This window comes from Oncorhynchus keta, chromosome 30, assembly GCF_023373465.1.
Source record: "Oncorhynchus keta strain PuntledgeMale-10-30-2019 chromosome 30, Oket_V2, whole genome shotgun sequence".
Lineage (NCBI taxonomy): Eukaryota > Metazoa > Chordata > Actinopteri > Salmoniformes > Salmonidae > Oncorhynchus > Oncorhynchus keta.
The window spans coordinates 25,397,022-25,414,693 of NC_068450.1; the positions used below are offsets into that span (position 1 = coordinate 25,397,022).

The window sequence follows — 17,672 nt, forward strand, 5'->3', positions numbered from 1 at the left end:
AGAGGGAGAGAACAAAGAGAGACAGAAGGATGAGAGGGAGAGAGAGGGAGAGGTTGGGGAGGAAGAGATCTGGCATGGTGAGAAGCACATGTATTACCCCCTCAGCAGGGAATGGGATCGTGGGATGGGCACTCTTAAGAGTGTTAAACGGTGTGAGCCTTCTTCAGAGACAGAGAGACAGATAGATGGCACAGGCCTTGATCAGCAGACATGGTCTTATTCAGCGCTGAAGAGCCAAAGCTTTTGTGTGAGTCAGAGTATTTCTAAGGTCTGATGCATGCCCATGTCTTAGTCATCAGAGATGTGAAGTGAACTAAGGAATATGCTAAAACTGTGGGCTGCACCTTTATTCTCTTGTGGTATCATTTCATGTACAGATGCATTAGTCATTGCACTAGCTGGAGACAGAAGTGGGTGCTGCTGTACCCGCAAACAAAGCTTCAGTTCATCAAAATGGGTATTTCTGTCTGAGTTTCTATCAATGTTATCCATGAATCAAGAGATAGGTAATTGAATACTTTAGAATAATAGTACATTTAATGTATCAAATCTAAGTTAAATGATGTAATGGCGGGAGATAATAAGCAGAGGCATTGTTTTGGCTTCTATCAGAATGTTGGTGTTACGTGTCCCTGTAAGGAGTGTGATCACAGTAGGCATGAAAACATTGGGATTAAAAGGGTGGCGGTGAAAAGCCAGTTAATTGGATTGGCTCTCAAGTGTGGCAAAATATCCTCCTCTATGTATAACGTTGACACAAAACGTCCTTTTTTCGTCATCCAAGTATTCATGGTGAGGCTTGTTTTGTGAAGACAATAATCCTATTGCTATATGGTGGATGAGGTTTCAGTAGGAATGTGCTTATCGTGGTGGGAGCAAATACATCAACCAGTTATGAGACTGGGTGCAGAGGTTCTGCCTTACCTTTTAGATTTCCCCTCTTCTGAGATCAGCCGCAGAGGAGAGCAACATGATTGTACTGCAAATACTGAAGATCTCGCTGAGGAGAAGTTTTGAATTTTTATTAGGATCCCTATTAGCTGACGTCATAACATCAGCTAATCTTCCTGGGGTGCGACACTGGGGAGAGAGATATGCACGAGTCAAGCTGCCAGGTGGAATAAACCTATTTGGCTATCTGCAGATGGCAAAGCTGTTTTACACTAAGACGTATGGAGGGTGTGTGAGAGGGTAAAGGTTGTCCCAGATCACAGAGTCAAACTGTACTGCTACTCTGTCTCTACACTGGCAGTCCAATGTTAATTGTAAGGAGAGACCTACTGACACAAGTATTATGGTCTCCTCTCCTGTGTATTGCAGAGAGATTGGAAACAAGACAAATGTTGTTTTCAACAAGAAAAATCCCACGTGGTCCTGGGGTTCAAAGAGAAAATGAAAATCAACATGGAGATGAGAGGTGAGGAAGAGAGGTGGGAGGTGAGGAAGCCAGTGAACTCCAGTGAATGATGGCCACAATGACATCCCTGTGTACTGTAGAGAAACCCTGTGTACTGCATTCCAGCTGGTGTCTATTCCACAAATTACCACTGGCTAAATCTATGACGTTAAAATGCCTATTTACTCTGTTCCATCTGACTGCGCAATCCACTGTCCCATCAGCCCAGCCAGGTTATTTATGAACTTGATCTGCACTATAAAAAGCATATAGATATTATCTCACATTTCTTTTAGACCAACATTTAGTTATAAAAGGCAGAGATTTGTATAAACCTTGCTGTCTGTCTCTCTGACATTTGCAACATTGTTTCAATATTCAAATTCTATCCTCAGCTGTCCCATGTTAATGAACGTTGTCGGGACGAGACAGACAGGCAGGCAGCATTTCTCAGCCAGTTGAAATCATGAATCCACTGGCATCATTTTTATGGATGTAAGAAATGTAAATTGAAAAAAAGTCAAATGAAACGAAGTGCAGCTAGTTTGCAATCTTTCCAGCTTCAGTTTGAAGTGATTGTGTTAGCAGTGTTTTTGGCTAGCTCCTCGGAACAACAGTGTCCTGATGAGTGAGCACATTATCTATGTCAGGCGAAATCCTGCCTCATTGGCTCATTGTCATGGATGTATGCAAATAAATGTCACTATAAAACATCTTAAACAAATGCAAATGCAGATACTGTTGTTTTTCTGGCTGCACTGTTTGACGTGACTGTACGATAAGTCGTAGTTGGCTACCGAGCAAGCAAGGGATAAGAATGTTATCTTAGCTTCAAGAGCATTATAACTTAAACAACCCAGCAGGCTGGTGAGTTATATATCCCGTGTACTGTAGAGAAATAACCCAGCAGGCTGGTGAGTTATATATCCTGTGTACTGTAGAGAAATAACCCAGCAGGCTGGTGAGTTATATATCCCTGAGTACTGTAGAGAAATAACCCAGCAGGCTGGTGAGTTATATATCACTGTGTACTGTAGAGAAATAACCCAGCAGGCTGGTGAATTATATATCACTGTGTACTGTAGAGAAATAACCCAGCAGGCTGGTGAGTTATATATCCTGTGTACTGTAGAGAAATAACCCAGCAGGCTGGTGAGTTATATATCCCTGTGTACTGTAGAGAAATAACCCAGCAGGCTGGTGAGTTATATATATCACTGTGTACTGTAGAGAAATAACCCAGCAGGCTGGTGAGTTATATATCACTGTGTACTTTAGAGAAATAACCCAGCAGGCTGGTGAGTTATATATCACTGTGACCTGTAGAGAAATAACCCAGCAGGCTGGTGAGTTATATATCCCGTGTACTGTAGAGAAATAACCCAGCAGGCTGGTGAGTTATATATCCCTGTGTACTGTAGAGAAATAACCCAGCAGGCTGGTGAGATATATAGCACTGTGTACTGTAGAGAAATAACCCAGCAGGCTGGTGAGTTATATATCACTGTGTACTGTAGAGAAATAACCCAGCAGGCTAGTGAGTTATATATCACTGTGTACTGTAGAGAAATAACCCAGCAGGCTGGTGAGTTATATATCACCGTGTACTGTAGAGAAATAACCCAGCAGGCTGGTGAGTTATATATCACTGTGTACTGTAGAGATGTAACCCAGCAGGCTGGTGAGTTATATATCACCGTGTACTGTAGAGAAATAAACCAGCAGGCTGGTGAGTTATATATCACTGTGTACTGTAGAGAAATAACCCAGCAGGCTGGTGAGTTATATATCACTGTGTACTGTAGAGAAATAAACCAGCAGGCTGGTGAGTTATATATCACTGTGTACTGTAGAGAAATAACCCAGCAGGCTGGTGAGTTATATATCACTGTGTACTGTAGAGAAATAACCCAGCAGGCTGGTGAGTTATATATATCACTGTGTACTGTAGAGATGTAACCCAGCAGGCTGGTGAGTTATATATCACCGTGTACTGTAGAGATGTAACCCAGCAGGCTGGTGAGTTATATATCACTGTGTACTGTAGAGATGTAACCCAGCAGGCTGGTGAGTTATATATCACCGTGTACTGTAGAGATGTAACCCAGCAGGCTGGTGAGTTATATATCACCGTGTACTGTAGAGATGTAACCCAGCAGGCTGGTGAGTTATATATCACCGTGTACTGTAGAGATGTAACCCAGCAGGCTGGTGAGTTATATATCACTGTGTACTGTAGAGATGTAACCCAGCAGGCTGGTGAGTTATATATCACTGTGTACTGTAGAGATGTAACCCAGCAGGCTGGTGAGTTATATATCACTGTGTACTGTAGAGATGTAACCCAGCAGGCTGGTGAGTTATATATCACTGTGTACTGTAGAGATGTAACCCAGCAGGCTGGTGAGTTATATATCACTGTGTACTGTAGAGATGTAACCCAGCAGGCTGGTGAGTTATATATCACTGTGTACTGTAGATAAATAAACCAGCAGGCTGGTGAGTTATATATCCCTGTGTACTGTAGAGAAATAATCCAGCAGGCTGGTATGTTATATATCACTGTGTACTGTAGAGAAATAACCCAGCAGGCTGGTGAGTTATATATCCCGTGTACTGTAGAGAAATAACCCAGCAGGCTGGTGAGTTATATATCACTGTGTACTGTAGAGAAATAACCCAGCAGGCTGGTGAGTTATATATCCCTGTGTACTGTAGAGAAATAACCCAGCAGGCTGGTGAGTTATATATCCCTGTGTACTGTAGAGAAATAACCCAGCAGGCTGGTGAGTTATATATCACTGTGTACTGTAGAGAAATAACCCAGCAGGCTGGTGAGTTATATATCCCGTGTACTGTAGAGAAATAACCCAGCAGGCTGGTGAGTTATATATCACTGTGTACTGTAGAGAAATAACCCAGCAGGCTGGTGAGATATATAGCACTGTGTACTGTAGAGAAATAACCCAGCAGGCTGGTGAGTTATATATCACTGTGTACTGTAGAGAAATAACCCAGCAGGCTGGTGAGTTATATATCACTGTGTACTGTAGAGAAATAACCCAGCAGGCTGGTGAGTTATATATCACTGTGTACTGTAGAGAAATAACCCAGCAGGCTGGTGAGTTATATATCACTCTGTACTTTAGAGAAATAACCCAGCAGGCTGGTGAGTTATATATCACTGTGACCTGTAGAGAAATAACCCAGCAGGCTGGTGAGTTATATATCCCGTGTACTGTAGAGAAATAACCCAGCAGGCTGGTGAGATATATAGCACTGTGTACTGTAGAGAAATAACCCAGCAGGCTAGTGAGTTATATATCACTGTGTACTGTAGAGAAATAACCCAGCAGGCTGGTGAGTTATATATCACTGTGAGCTGGGTACAACAGGAGGGCACACACTCTTTAAAATGAAGGTGTATTTATAATTTCCTGGTTCGGTACAGCTTGTACTTCTAGTGGTTATTATTTTAATTCGTATAACATTTTTCTCTTTTCCCCTTACAATCCCTACCATTCCCACAATCCTTATCCAACAATTCCTACAATCAGTACCCTACCATCCCTACATCCCTACCCTACCCTACCATGCTTACCCTACCCTACCAGACCTTCCATCCCTACAATCAATAACCTTCCATCCCTATACCTACCATCACTACCCATCTCGCATCGTCCATCTCTACAATACCTACCCTACTATCCTTACCATCCATATCCAACCATCCTTGCCTCCCCACCCTAAAATCCCTACCTTACCATCCCTACAATCCCTACCCTACCATCCCTATCTACCATTCCTACCATGCCTACTCTACTCTACCAGACCTACCATCCCTACAGTCCCTACCATACCATCCTTAACTCCCTCCCCAACCATCCCTACCCTACCATCCCTTCCTTCCCTACCCTACAATTCCTACCCTACCATCCCTACCATGCCTACTCTACCCTTCCAGACCTACCATCCCTACAATTCCTACCCTACCAGACCTACCATTCCAACTCTAGCCTACCGGACCAACCATCCATAAACTACCATTCCTAAACCTACCATTCCTACCCCTTCCATCCCTACCCTACCATCCCTACCCTACCATCATACAATCCCTACTCTACCAATTCTATTTTAACATCTCTAACGCCCCTACCCTACCATCCCTACCCTACCATTACTATCAACCAGCCCTACCATGCCTACTCTACCCTACCAGACCCACCATCCCTACAATCTCTACCCTACCATCCCTACCATGCCTACTCTATCCTACCAGAAAAAAAATCTCTCCCCTACCATTCCTATACATACCATTCCTACCCCTCCCATCCCTACCCTACCCTACCATCCCTACCCTACCATCACTACCATCCCTACAATCTCTACCCTACCATACCTACCCTACCATCTTCTCCTACCATCTCTCTACTACCATTCCTATACGTGCCATTCCTACCCCTTCAATCCCTACCCTATCATCCCTACTCTAACCTACCCTACCATCCTTACCTCTCTACCCTACCATCACTACCCTACCATCCATACAGTCTCTACTCTACCATACCTACCCTACCATCCCCTCCTACCATCTCTCCACTACCATTCCTATACGTGCTATTCCTACCCCTTCCATCCCTACCCTATCATCCATACCCTAACCTATCCTACCATCCTTACCTCACTACCCTACCATCCCTACCCAACCATCCCTACCCTACCATCCCTACAATCCCTACTCTACCATTCCTACCTTACCATCTCTAATGCCCCAACCCTACCATCCCTACCCTACCATCCCTACCCTACCATCCCTACCAACCCTACCATCCCCCTGACCATCCCTACCATCCATACCATCCCTACCCTACCATCCCTACAATCCCTACCCTACCATCCCTACCCTACCATACCATCTCTCCCTACCATCTCCCTTATTTTCATTCTTTGTGGGCTGACATTTATTTGGGTATTTGTACAAGGATATTTGTACTAAAATGCTTATTACAATAATAACATTGGTAAGTTGGTGTATAAAATGTCGCAGGTCTACTCTTTTCCCTGGCATGTCCCTTTAATGGGGCAATCTGTGATTGCTATGTACATCAATGTTTTACTTTTAAATGAGTGATACGTGCCCATTTATTCTTGAAGAATGTAACTTATTAATGCCTCATGAGTTTAGTTCGACTGACGAAACTTATTGGAACCCAAAATACAAGCTAGTTGTACTCCATTGTTTGCAAAAAATGTAATTGTAAACAAACACTGAATAGCTTCAATGCATGATTAAAATTATAATCATCTCATGGATTGTCAGTCTTTGTATCCATAGTCCCGCCTATGAATTTAAAAGTGGTTACATTTGTCCAGCCCCACCCATATGCTGTTTACCCAAAATGGTGTTGGGGTGTCCACTTGGTTGTTGTTTGAACTGCAGATTGCTCCTTTCACTGTAAAATTATTTTTTGCTGTACAGATTGCTATTAGTTGCTATTGACAACTAAAAACATTCAGGAACAACCACACTAAAAATGAGAAAAGGTGTTATGATGTGGTGTAGTTGATATAAAGATGACCTCTCTTTTGCCCTTCCCACTTTGAATGGTGTCATAGCAAAGGAAAGGGTTAGATGATAAACAGTAGGCCTACCTGTTCACGTCAGAGGACAATGCTACAATGACCCATATAATGCCAAGCCATTTGCATGTAGCAAATATGAACCTTTGATTACGTCTCAGTGGTGTTCTCTCAAACATTACACAACTATTTCTGCGACAGGAAATCAACGACAAAAGAAAGTTGAATCCTCTAAGGCCTGAGATGCGTGAAGTGGAGGAAGGCATGGTCCTGACTAAGTGCCAGGGAGAAACTGCTGACCCTTTCTGTAATCGCTTCTGAAACAACAGTTCTCCAAGAGCTCAGTATGGCTCTTGGATTCCAAGAAGCAGCAGCTCACCAGTCCCCTGAGAGAGGTTAATATTCACATTCTTAAAGGCTCTGCTAACCACCACAGCTCCTTTTCGCTTTTAACACCCTGGAGTTTTCACTTCATCTTTATGTTGGGTGTTATCTACTTGTCAGTGGTCGTGAGAAGGAGTGTGGCCAGGGCCGGACTGGGACCAGAAATTGCCCTGACATTTCTAATACACCGCCCCATTTTTTTCCTCGAGGCCCCCACATCAGCCTTTTTTCCCTTGAGGCCCCCATTATCAGCCAAATCATCATCATTTTGAGTAAAAAAAACACGTTTGACAGGCCCACCAGGCTCAACATGGACTAGCCCATTTGGCATTTGCCTGAAATGCCAGATGGCCAGTCCACCCCTGAGTGTGGCACAGCACAGCACAGAAGAACAGAACCAGAACCAGTGCCAAGAGAGTAGAGAGGGTGAGAAGAGAAATATCTGCCAGTTCTACACTCTTAGAACAAAGGTGCTATCTAGAACCTAAAATAGATATTTAGCTGTCCTCATAGGAGAACCCTTTGAATAACCATTTTTGGTTCCAGATAGAACCCTTTTGAATTCAAGGTAAAACCCTTTCCACAGATGGTTCTACATGGAACCCAAAATAGTTCTACCTGGAATCATGGCAGAGGTGTCAAACTCATTCCATGGAGAGCCAAGTGTCTGCAGGATTTTGTTTTTCCTTTCAATTAAGACCAAGACAACCAGGTGTGGGGGGTTCCTCACTAATTAGTGACCTTAATTCATCAATCAAGTACAAGGGAGGAGTGAAAACCCTTTGGGAACACTGTTTCTAATAGTGAACATTTCTCATCTTTGTCATAACTGATGGAAAAAGTGAGACTGCCACCAATATTCTTAATCTGATTTATTGGTTTTGTCATGCTGGCACTGTATCAGTATCAGAAGAGTGACCCATGTAAAAATGGAGGAATAATGGTATAATGGTATACAATCAACACAATATTAAATCTCCCCTCAGAATAATCCACCCCCTGAATAACTCAACACTATTCGAATGGGAGGAAACGGCTATCAATTTTACAAACAGTGTCATTACATGGCTGGCTGTCCACCTCTAGCCTCTCCCAGGGCAGCCTTCAGGTGATGCCAGGCCAGACCTTCACATCAGCAGTCAGCCAAACATGTCCCCCATAACTGTGGTATGTCCACCCATCACTGTAGACCTCTGTACTGTACACACCACTAACAGTGAAATGAATGACATCAATATTTCATGAGGTGCTTGTCTTGGCCATATAATTTCCAACTGCAGGCAGCATACTCCCTTTGAAAATCTTGCCCTCACCGTAAGACTGTCTGCCGCATAGTTTTCATGTGTCTGTGACCAGATACATGTATCCCACCAGTGTGATGGGCATCACTGTTGAATGATTAATGACATACCTATAGTACTGAGAGGGAGGTGTAAGACCCTCACATTCAGACAACAGGCGAGCTGCTGCAGTGTGACATCAACGTAGGGCCGCTAACCGCCCGCCTCACCACCGTACCACGCCACCTGTCAGCTGGGCAGCCAGTCATGTGCAGAGATTGATGAATTAAGCACTCATACGGCTCCCTCTGTATTGTACGCATGGCTGAGATTTTGTCCATCAGCTCAATAAAAAGGTATTTGTTACACAGTGTTCAAATCTATGTCCACTCTGATGGTTGGTGACTTTGTATGTTACCAAAACATTCTGTCTGAACAGTTGCGTAATAAAACACATGCAGTGAAATTAAATGGTGATCATGTCATTACAGTAGAGTAGCAGAAGAGTTGAGTAGCAGAACAAACTCCTCTACAGTAGAGTAACCGAACATACACCTACAGTAGAGAAACAAAACACACTCCTACAGGAGAGTAAAAGAACACCCCACAACAGTAGAGTAACAGTACACACTCCTAAAGTAGAGTAACAGTACATACTCCTAAAGTAGAGTAACAGTGCATACACCTACAGTAGAGTAACAGTGCATACACCTACAGTAGAGTAACAGAACATACTCCAACATCAGAGTAACATATCATACTTCTACTGTAGTGAAACAAAACACACTCCTACAGGAGAGTAAAAGAACACCCCGCTACAGTAGAGTAACAGTACACACTCCTAAAGTAGAGTAACAGTACATACTCCTAAAGTAGAGTAACAGAACACACCCCTACAGAGGAGAAACCGAACATACTCCTACAGAATAGTAACAGAGCATATTCATACAATAGAGTAACAGAACATATTCATACAGTAGAGTAACAGAACATATTCATACAGTAGAGTAACAGTACATACTCCTAAAGTAGAGTAACAGTACATACTCCTAAAGTAGAGTAACAGTACATACTCCTAAAGTAGAGTAACAGTACATACTCCTAAAGTAGAGTAACAGAACATATTCATACAGTAGAGTAACAGTACATACTCCTAAAGTAGAGTAACATAACATATTCATACAGTAGAGTAACAAAACATATTCATACAGTAGAGTAACAGTACATACTCCTAAAGTAGAGTAACAGTACATACTCCTACAGGAGTAAAAGAACACCCCGCTACAGTAGAGTAACAGTACATACTCCTAAAGTAGAGTAACAGAACATATTCATACAGTAGAGTAACAGTACATACTCCTAAAGTAGAGTAACAATACATACTCCTACAGGAGAGTAACAGAACATATTCATACAGTAGAGTAACAGTACATACTCCTAAAGTAGAGTAACAGAACATATTCATACAGTAGAGTAACAGTATATACTCCTAAAGTAGAGTAACAGTACATACTCCTAAAGTAGAGTAGCAGAACATATTCATACAGTAGAGTAACAAAAATATATTCATACAGTAGAGTAACAGTACATACTCCTAAAGTAGAGTAACAGTACATACTCCTAAAGTAGAGTAACAGTACATACTCCTAAAGTAGAGTAACAGTACATACTCCTACAGGAGTAAAAGAACACCCCGCTACAGTAGAGTAACAGTACATACTCCTAAAGTAGAGTAACAGAACATATTCATACAGTAGAGTAACAGTACATACTCCTAAAGTAGAGTAACCGTACATACTCATAAAGTAGAGTAACAGAACATATGCATACAGTAGAGTAACAGTACATACTCCTAAAGTAGAGTAACCGTACATACTCATAAAGTAGAGTAACAGAACATATTCATACAGCAGAGTAACAAAACATATTCATACAGTAGAGTAACAGTACATACTCCTAAAGTAGAGTAACAGTACATACTCCTACAGGAGTAAAAGAACACCCCGCTACAGTAGAGTAACAGTACATACTCCTAAAGTAGAGTAACAGAACACACCCCTACAGAGGAGAAACCGAACATACTCCTACAGAATAGTAACAGAGCATATTCATACAGTAGAGTAACAGTACATACTCCTAAAGTAGAGTAACAGAACATATTCATACAGTAGAGTAACAGTACATACTCCTAAAGTAGAGTAACCGTACATACTCATAAAGTAGAGTAACAGAACATATGCATACAGTAGAGTAACAGTACATACTCCTAAAGTAGAGTAACCGTACATACTCATAAAGTAGAGTAACAGAACATATTCATACAGCAGAGTAACAAAACATATTCATACAGTAGAGTAACAGTACATACTCCTAAAGTAGAGTAACAGTACATACTCCTAAAGTAGAGTAACAGTACATACTCCTAAAGTAGAGTAACAGTACATACTCCTACAGGATGTAATGGTTCTCTTGTGGTGAAGGAGAGTCGGACCAAAATACACGTGTAGATTGCGATCCATGTTTTAATAAACAAACGTAACACGTATCTAAATACAAACACTACAAAAAACAATAAACGTAACGAAAACCGAAACAGCCTATACTTGTGTACACTAACACATAGACAGGAACAAGGACACTAAGGAAAATCACCCACGACAAACTCAAAGAATATGGCTGCCTAAATATGGTTCCCAATCAGAGACAACGATAAACACCTGCCTCTGATTGAGAACCACTCCAGACAGCCATAGACTTTGCTAGATCACCCCACTAGCTACAATCCCAATATATACACACCACATACAAAAACCCATGCCACACCCTGGCCTGACCCAATACATGAAGATAAACACAAACTACTTCAACCAGTGCGTGACACAGGAGAGTAAAATAACACCCCGCTACAGTAGAGTAACAGTACATACTCCCAAAGTAGAGTAACAGAACACACCCCTACAGAGGAGAAACCGAACATACTCCTAGAGAATAGTAACAGAACATATTCATACAGTAGAGTAACAGAACATATTCACACAGTAGAGTAACAGTACATACTCCTAAAGTAGAGTAACAGAATATATTCATACAGTAGAGTAACAGTACATACTCCTAAAGTAGAGTACCAGAACATATTCATACAGTATAGTAACAGTACATACTCCTAAAGTAGAGTAACAGAACATATTCATACAGTAGAGTAACAGTACATACTCCTAAAGTAGAGTAACAGTGCATACTCCTAAAGTAGAGTAACAGAACATATTCATACAGTAGAGTAACAGTACATACTCCTAAAGTAGAGGAACAGTACATACTCCAACAGGAGAGTAACATAACATATTCATACAGTAGAGTAACAGTACATACTCCTAAAGTAGAGTAACAGAACATATTCATACAGTAGAGTAGCCGAACAACCTCATGTAGTAGAGTAACAGAACATACTCATACAGTAGAATACGAGTACATACTCCTACAGAAGTATAAGAGAACACACTTCTACAGTAGAGAAACATAACACACTTCTACAGTAGAGAAACAAAACATACTCCTATTGTAGAGAAACAGAACATACTCCTATTGTAGAGAAACAGAACATACTCCTACAGTAGAGAAACAGAACACACTCCTACAGTAGAGAAACAAAACATACTCCTACTGAAGTGTAACAGTACGTACTTCAGCAGTAGAGAAACAGAACATACCCCTATTGTAGAGAAACAGAACATACTCCTACAGTAGAGAAACAGAACACACTCCTACAGTAGAGAAACAGAACATACTCCTACAGTAGAGTAACAGAACACACTCCTACAGTAGAGAAACACAACATACTCCTACTGAAGTGTAACAGTACGTACTTCAGCAGTAGAGATACAAAACATACCCCTACGGTAGAGAAACAGAACATACTCCTACAGTAGAGAAACAGAACACAGTTGAGAGTAACATACCCACTCATACAATACAGTAACAGAATACACTCCTACAGTAGAGAAACAGAACACAGTTGAGAGTAACATACCCACTCATACAATACAGTAACAGAATACACTCCCACAGTAGAGAAACAGAACATACTCCTACAGTAGAGAAACAGAACACACTCCTACAGTAGAGAAACAGAACACACTTGAGAGTAACATACCCATTCATACAGTACAGTAACAGAATACACTCCTACAGTAGAGTAACAGAACACACTCCTACAGTAGAGTAACAGAACACACTCCTACAGTAGAGTAACATAACACACTCCTACAGTAGAGTAACAGAACATACTCCTACAGTAGAGTAACAGAACACACTCCTACAGTAGAGAAACAGAACACACTCCTACAGTAGAGTAACAGAACATACTCCTACAGTAGAGTAACAGAACACACTCCTACAGTAGAGAAACAGAACATACTCCTACAGTAGAGAAACAGAACACACTTGAGAGTAACATACCCACTCATACAGTACAGTAACAGAACACACTCCTACAGTAGAGAAACAGAACACACTCCTACAGTAGAGTAACAGAACATACTCCTACAGTAGAGTAACAGAACACACTCCTACAGTAGAGTAACAGAACACACTCCTACAGTAGAGTAACAGAACACACTCCTACAGTAGAGTAACAGAACATACTCCTACAGTAGAGTAACAGAACACACTCCTACAGTAGAGAAACAGAACATACTCCTACAGTAGAGAAACAGAACACACTTGAGAGTAACATACCCACTCATACAGTACAGTAACAGAATACACTCCTACAGTAGAGTAACAGAACCCACTCCTACAGTAGAGAAACAAAACCTACTCCTACTGAAGTGTAAGAGTACGTACTTCAGCAGTAGTGAAACAAAACATACCCCTACGGTAGAGAAACAGAACATACTCCTACAGTAGAGAAACAGAACACACTTGAGAGTAACATACCCACTCATACAGTACAGTAACAGAATACACTCCTACAGTAGAGTAACATAACACACTCCTACAGTAGAGAAACAGAACACACTTGAGAGTAGCATACCCACTCATACAGTACAGTAACAGAATAAACTCCTACAGTAGAGTAACAGAACACACTCCTACAGTAGAGTAACAGAACACACTCCTACAGTAGAGTAACAGAACACACTCCTACAGTAGAGTAACAGAACACACTCCAACAGTAGAGTAACAGAACACACTCCTACAGTAGAGTAACAGAACACACTCCTACAGTAGAGTAACAGAACACACTCCCACAGTAAAGTAACAGAACACACTCCTACGGTAGAGGAAGAGAACAAACTCTACAATAACAGAACACACTCCAACAGTAGAGTAACAGAACACACTCCTACAGTAGAGTAACAGAACACACTCCTACAGTAGAGTAACAGAACACACTCCTACAGTAGAGTAGAGTAACAGAACACACTCCCACAGTAAAGTAACAGAACACACTCCTACAGTAGAGTAGAGTAACAGAACACACTCCCACAGTAAAGTAACAGAACACACTCCTACAGTAGAGTAACATAACATAATTTGACAGTAGAGTAACAGAGCACACTCCTACAGTAGTGTAACAGTACATAATGCTACAGCAGAGTAATATGACATACTCCTACAGTAGACTAACAGAACACAATCCTACAGTAGAGTAACAGTACATTCTGCTACAGCAGAGTAATACTACATACTCCTACATTAGAGAAACAGAACACAATCATACCGTAGAATAACAGTGCATACTCTTACAGTAGAGAAACATTACATACACCTACAGTAGAGTAGAGTAACAGAACATACTCCCACAGTAGAGTAACAGAACACAATACTACAATAGAGTAACATAACACACTCCTACAGTAGAGTAAAATACCACTCCAACGGTGGAGCAACAGATCACACTCCAACAGTAGAGGAACAGAAGATATTTATGCAGTAGAGTAACATAACACACTCCTTCAGTGGAGTAACGTACCATACTCCCACAGTAGAGTAACAGAACACACTCCTACAGTAGAGTAACATAACAAAATCAAAACGTAGAGACACAGAACACAGTCCTACAGTAGAGTAACAGAACACACTCCTACAGTAGAGTAACAGAACACACTCCTACAGTAGAGTAACAGAACACACTCCTACAGTAGAGTAACAGAACACACTCCTACAGTAGAGTAACAGAACACACTCCTACAGTAGAGTAACAGAACACACTCCTACAGTAGAGTAACAGAACACACTCCTACAGTAGAGTAACAGAACACACTCCTACAGTAGAGTAACAGAACACACTCCTACAGTAGAGTAACAGAACAAACTCCTACAGTAGAGTAACAGAACACACTCCTACAGTAGAGTAACAGAACACACTCCTACAGTAGAGTAACAGAACACACTCCTACAGTAGAGTAACAGAACACACTCCTACAGTAGAGTAACAGAACACACTCCTACAGTAGAGTAACAGAACACACTCCTACAGTAGAGTAACAGAACACACTCCTACAGTAGAGTAACAGAACACACTCCTACAGTAGAGTACACTCCTACAGTAACACACTCCTACAGTAGAGTAACAGAACACACTCCTACAGTAGAGTAACAGAACACACTACTCCTACAGTAGAGTAACAGAACACACTCCTACAGTAGAGTAACAGAACACACTCCTACAGTAGAGTAACAGAACACACTCCCTACAGTAGAGTAACAGAACACACTCCTACAGTAGAGTAACAGAACACACTCCTACAGTAGAGTAACAGAACACACTCCTACAGTAGAGTAACAGAACACACTCCTACAGTAGAGTAACAGAACACACTCCTACAGTAGAGTAACAGAACACACTCCTACAGTAGAGTAACAGAACACACTCCTACAGTAGAGTAACAGAACACACTCCTACAGTAGAGTAACAGAACACACTCCTACAGTAGAGTAACAGAACACACTCCTACAGTAGAGTAACAGAACACACTCTACTACAGTAGAGTAACAGAACACACTCCTACAGTAGAGTAACAGAACACACTCCTACAGTAGAGTAACAGAACACACTCCTACAGTAGAGTAACAGAACACACTCCTACAGTAGAGTAACAGAACACACTCCTACAGTAGAGTAACAGAACACAACACACTCCTACAGTAGAGTAACAGAACACACTCCTACAGTAGAGTAACAGAACACACTCCTACAGTAGAGTAACAGAACACACTCCTACAGTAGAGTAACAGAACACACTCCTACAGTAGAGTAACAGAACACACTCCTACAGTAGAGTAACAGAACACACTCCTACAGTAGAGTAACAGAACACACTCCTACAGTAGAGTAACAGAACACACTCCTACAGTAGAGTAACAGAACACACTCCTACAGTAGAGTAACAGAACACCCTCCTACAGTAGAGTAACAGAACACACTCCTACAGTAGAGTAACAGAACACACTCCTACAGTAGAGTAACAGAACACACTCCTACAGTAGAGTAACAGAACACACTCCTACAGTAGAGTAACAGAACACACTCCTACAGTAGAGTAACAGAACACACTCCTACAGTAGAGTAACAGAACACACTCCTACAGTAGAGTAACAGAACACACTCCTACAGTAGAATAACAGAACACACTCCTACAGTAGAGTAACAGAACACACTCCTACAGTAGAGTAACAGAACACCCTCCTACAGTAGAGTAACAGAACACACTCCTACAGTAGAGTAACAGAACACACTCCTACAGTAGAGTAACAGAACACACTCCTACAGTAGAGTAACAGAACACACTCCTACAGTAGAGTAACAGAACACACTCCTACAGTAGAGTAACAGAACACACTCCTACAGTAGAGTAACAGAACACACTCCTACAGTAGAGTAACAGAACACACTCCTACAGTAGAGTAACAGAACACACTCCTACAGTAGAGTAACAGAACACACTCCTACAGTAGAGTAACAGAACACACTCCTACAGTAGAGTAACAGAACACACTCCTACAGTAGAGTAACAGAACACACTCCTACAGTAGAGTAACAGAACACACTCCTACAGTAGAGTAACAGAACACACTCCTACAGTAGAGTAACAGAACACCCTCCTACAATAGAGTAACAGAACACACTCCTACAGTAGAGTAACAGAACACACACTCCTACAGTAGAGTAACAGAACACACTCCTACAGTAGAGTAACAGAACACACTCCTACAGTAGAGTAACAGAACACACTCCTACAGTAGAGTAACAGAACACACTCCTACAGTAGAGTAACAGAACACACTCCTACAGTAGAGTAACAGAACACACTCCTACAGTAGAGTAACAGAACACACTCCTACAGTAGAGTAACAGAACACACTCCTACAGTAGAGTAACAGAACACACTCCTACAGTAGAGTAACAGAACACACTCCTACAGTAGAGTAACAGAACACACTCCTACAGTAGAGTAACAGAACACACTCCTACAGTAGAGTAACAGAACACACTCCTACAGTAGAGGAAGCCTTTAGAATATAATAGATGCTTTACTGGACCTTTGTGTTCTGCGTTTCCCAACATCCCCGTAGATGCACGGGCCTCATTGAACATAGCCTTGGTTAATTGCCTTGCTCAAGGGCATAATGGCAGGAGATGTTACATGGGATTAGAGTGGCTTTTAGTGTCACCTAACCCAGGTGTTGAACCAGCAACCTTCCAGCTTCTGGTTTACCTCTCTAACCTCTAGGCTATTCCCAGTGACTGAATTTAGTGAGTGAAGTTGCAGATTTAGCAGATTTCAGACCACACCACACAAATCCTAACCCAATGTATTTTTCATTACTTCTATATCAACAAACAAAGGAAAACATATCACTATTGTTAGTGAAGTGAGCTGCTACATTGTTTTCCTCCAGTCTTAAAGCATAAATGATGCATCATCAGAATGACAGATGGAGAGATTGTTTCTAAACATTTGACTTGTAGCTGCAATGAGCCAAACTGCCTTGCTGCTCCCACACTGAGGTTTAATGGGATTTCTTTG

The 17,672-nt window shown here is 41.5% G+C and overlaps 1 protein-coding gene across 1 annotated transcript in view; it reads left to right on the plus strand.

Moving 5' to 3' along the window:
* LOC118363094 (X-linked interleukin-1 receptor accessory protein-like 2) overlaps nt 1–17,672 on the plus strand; it is a 530,410-nt gene that overhangs the window by 124,445 nt on the left and 388,293 nt on the right. The window lies entirely within an intron of this gene.